General features: G+C 36.0%; 1 protein-coding gene across 6 annotated transcripts in view; it reads left to right on the forward strand.

Annotated features, from left to right (window-relative positions):
• Positions 1 to 2,951: 2,951 nt before the first annotated feature.
• Positions 2,952 to 4,074, forward strand: part of arhgef1 (Rho guanine nucleotide exchange factor (GEF) 1) — a 55,669-nt gene continuing 54,546 nt past the window's right edge. For 5 of the 6 annotated variants that reach the window (XM_008431270.2, XM_008431273.2, XM_008431274.2 and 2 more), the window contains exon 1: positions 2,952 to 3,055. The gene's annotated coding sequence lies outside the window, so the exon portion shown is untranslated. The remainder of the gene's footprint in view (positions 3,056 to 4,074) is intronic. The other variant, XM_008431271.2, reaches the window with a different exon arrangement.

Genomic DNA, 4,074 nt, shown 5'->3' on the forward strand with positions numbered 1-4,074 from the left:
GGGAATGACAGCATCATACTGTGGGGAGGCTTTTCTTTGACTGCAATCATTGAAGAAAACCTGTTAAAAGCTAATAACCATTTGATAATGGGGTCAAGCTTCACCTTCCCACAGGACAGTAATCCTAAACATGTGGTCAGAAAAGCTGCAGAGTGTTTTCTGTTGGAGCTTATTATTGCGTTAGAATGTCCTAGTCAAAGTTCAGATGTCAATCAAATAGAGAATCGCTGGCAAAATCTAAAAAAAAGGCGTTTTGTAAATGCTCTCCATCCAATCTGGCAAGAATTTTCTTGTTAAAAGAAWAGGCGGAAAAGTTCAGTCGTTTAGAGGAGAAAAGGTGAGCGAGAGAGCTAACAGTCATTATTTATGATGTTAAATAATGTTGACTCAAGCATTGAATACAAATGTGCACCAATGTGTTTTACATTTTTACTTGTAAAAAAAACCATTATGCACCATTTAATGTTGATCTTTCACATAAGATCTCGATAAAATGCAAGGTCTGTGGCTGTAGCGTGCCAGAATGTGGCAAACCTCCAGGGGTTTTGTGAAGCATTGTTTCATGGTTCGCAGATACTGAGGTATAGATCTATTTATAGCTGTCTATGCGTTACATGTTTGTGCTTTGTTGGTTGAGTTGAACTTTGAAAAAATATCATCAGACAGTTTACGGGAGGAAGTCATATTGAGGTCAACTGCCTCTTTTGTCCAGTAGAGCAACAGAAGTAGACAGAACAATGGAAATAATGTCAACCCAGAACAGGAGACATGCCGCCACAGGTGAATGTAGTAAATYTAACAATGACTGAATTCCTTTTAAGCTGCTTCATTTTTAGGATCCTGTTGTTTTTTTTGTTTTTTTATCTAAATGGCCCACTGAAGATGCTTTGARGATGCGATGGGGTTATTTAAAACAGCTTTTAAAGGCTATTCCAGATGAAACTCTTGACATTAACTTCTGACATTGATAGACTACTTGGAATAATTTGAGCTGACTGTTTGTTTTTATTATCTTTGGAAATCTTCCCATTAGCCAAATAAAAAACAGGCAAGTCTTGTTTGTGTCACTTTATTTTCCACYATCTGCGCTTCCCTCGTCTTCTACATAGCCTAGGCTGTTACTCTGTGGATATAATTTTGATCATTGATGMTACAGCAGCGGATTTATTATGTAAATMTGTTGTTATAATTTTGCTGTTGTCAYATTCCGACKCCAGGCCACAAGAAAATAAATCCATCAATTTATTTATGCACCATTTTCTTTGAGTATTTTTTTCCTTTTCAGCAAGCTTAAAACTATAATTGGAGAACAAAAGGGACATGACAGCCTATGAGGTTTACAGATAGGAAATCTTTATAAATCTTATATAGACCTGACTCAGATTTTTGGATATGGCTTTTCAGCTGTTTATCCATCTCTGCCTGCTTTACACATTTCGACTAGAGGAAGGCTCAATAAAACTTAACTTCTATGCATAAAGATCCAAAAAGATGTTCATGTAATTTAACTTTTAAGTGCTTAAAATTGATATTTAGAAAAGACAACAGGTGCATGGCTTRAATTTAGATACCTTTTTTGTTTTTGATTTATATATTTGTGATAAACATTCTCTAAAAGAAATCTGACACTGTAACTGGAAAAAGATACAAAATACAAAGACGCATGTTTAAAGAACTTCTGATAANTAATAATAATAATAATAATAATAATAATAATAATAATAATAATAATAATAATAATAATAGCTGCAGTATTTATTATAATTATTCCCAAATATTTTTATTTTATATTTGATGTAAATAAAAAAAAACATTTTTAAAAAAGACTGTGTAACACTATGTTTTACATTTTAGCTGTAGCAAAGCTTTTAGGAAATATGGAGACCAACTGCTCCCAATGCTTGTACCCTTACAGTTTGCAGATAATTGAAATGAGCCTTTTCTTTTTATTCTGCAAGGATGCAAATCCTTTAAAAAATAMATTTACCTGATGCTGTTATTCCCTTCTTAGCTGATCCTTCTAGATATTTTTTTTAATTTCCTTGCAGAAGATGCATCTTTAAATTCATTCATGAATTTAAACACAACTAAACACAACTGACTCCAGGACGTAAATCTATTAATTTGATTTATTTTACTAAATTCTGAGTATTCTTATTTATTTATTTACTTTAGCTCAGAGCTCAAGTCAGCTGTTTCATCAGGCACTGCTTGAGTAGGAGCAATGATTTTCCACAGAGTGGCGCTAAGGGAATGTAATAAACAGGATTAATCAAGAAGATATGTATACTTTGGACAGTAAGCCCGGTCAACACAATTACAAGCTCATCAAACACTCACATAAAGCAATGGAATGTCATTCATAGACAGGAAAAAACAATATAACTTATCAAATTAATTAAAGTAGAGTTAGTATAAATTAACACAAAAATTATTTCAGCATAAACAATATTTGATGTGTATCTTAAAAACATAAACATATATGTAAACTTGTTTTTTTTAATTACAAAAAAAAATCGCCCGCAAAATTATATTCTTTATATAATATTCCAGCTTTCCCTGAAAATCTAACACATTCACCATTCACACTTTTCTATGGGAATATGCGTATTTGTTGAAAAGTGAGCTTGGTTATATTGTATTTTGGCCAAAATCATATACTCAAATTTGGGCCTGGTAAACCCAGATGTGGTTCAGGGTGGCAGAGGGGGATAGGTGGGGACTGTTTACTGTGTAACACAGTGCGGAAACAAGTCGTTCACATCTTTATATCACGGGCAAACTAGGAATACACACAGAAGCATAAAAGAAACAGTAGTATCGTTTCACAATAGTATAAAATAAAGTGTAACTATTTGCTTAATTTTAAACACTACTTTGTTACTTTTACAGTTTGTTACAGTGAGCCCCTTTTTTTCTTTGCTTTTTCCTTTTTTTGATGTGTACTTCCGCGTAGTGTGTGTGTGTGTTTTTTTTTTCTTCCACTGACACTCGGCAACTTTCGAACAGGAAACCCATTAGAACGCTACGGCCGTCGTTTTCTCTGTATTAGCCGGTGAGTAAATCATTTTAACCCATTTCCAGTCAACATAATGATCTATTGGAGCTTTTTCGCCTCTACTTGGTGAGTTCGAAGTCGCCATTGAAAGAGATATTTGTTTCTCGGAGAGTAATGGTTCTGCTCCCCCTCACCACTCACTCACAGCCCGAGCGKCAGACGGTAGCGTCCACACACAGGAATCCTGTGCTCGGATGGCTGACTGCGCTGCAGCTAAATGCATCCTCGTTAATAGCTGCTTTATTTTAACATTTCAGACAGTTCACACGCCACACGGACAGTTTCTACTTCTGTTTTACCACTGGACTCACTGTCAGGAGCTTTGTGTTTGCAGACAGTTGGAGAAAACTTCTTCAGGTAGCAGCAGCGGAGTTATGTTGTGTGTTTTCTGGATTTATTCGAGTTGGTTTCGGTTTTATCCTAAAACCACAAATCAWTTTGATATTCCCAAAGGGAGGCATGTTGTGTAATGGGTTGTCAGTGGGAGGTTTATTGCAGGTGACCTTGTGAAATCTATGTTTTTATCTCCCTCAAATAGTGTCCCCCGCTCGCCCCTCCTTTCTCTGTAACTTATCAAGCCGAAGTAGCCCAGTGGAAACAGGCCGACCAAGGCTAAAAGTTGGCAAAAATGAGAGCTGCGTTCTGCGGCACTGCTCAGTTACCAGATGCAGCTACATTTCAAGTGTCTGGGTTTCAGGAAAACTTTGCAATCGAATTGGAAAAACTACCAACGTTCGTACAAACCACAGTGTCTTGCAAAAGTATTTATATTCATGACKTTATCTTTATTTATCCTGATGCACCTAAATAAAATGTATTGCAAACAATTGTCTGTGTAAAGCTTACCTGTGTGGAAGCTAATATCAGTGAACCGAGTTGCTGGTAAGGCTTTAGATGTTTAAGAACAGTTGTGAACTAACGGCACATCGAGAGCCCCAAGCTGAAACATGATGGTGGCAGCATCATGTTGTGGGATGCTTTTTCTCAGCAGAAACAAAAGTTGACCATATCCAGCC

The sequence above is a fragment of the Poecilia reticulata genome, linkage group LG16 (assembly GCF_000633615.1).
Source record: "Poecilia reticulata strain Guanapo linkage group LG16, Guppy_female_1.0+MT, whole genome shotgun sequence".
Taxonomy (NCBI): Eukaryota; Metazoa; Chordata; class Actinopteri; order Cyprinodontiformes; family Poeciliidae; genus Poecilia; species Poecilia reticulata.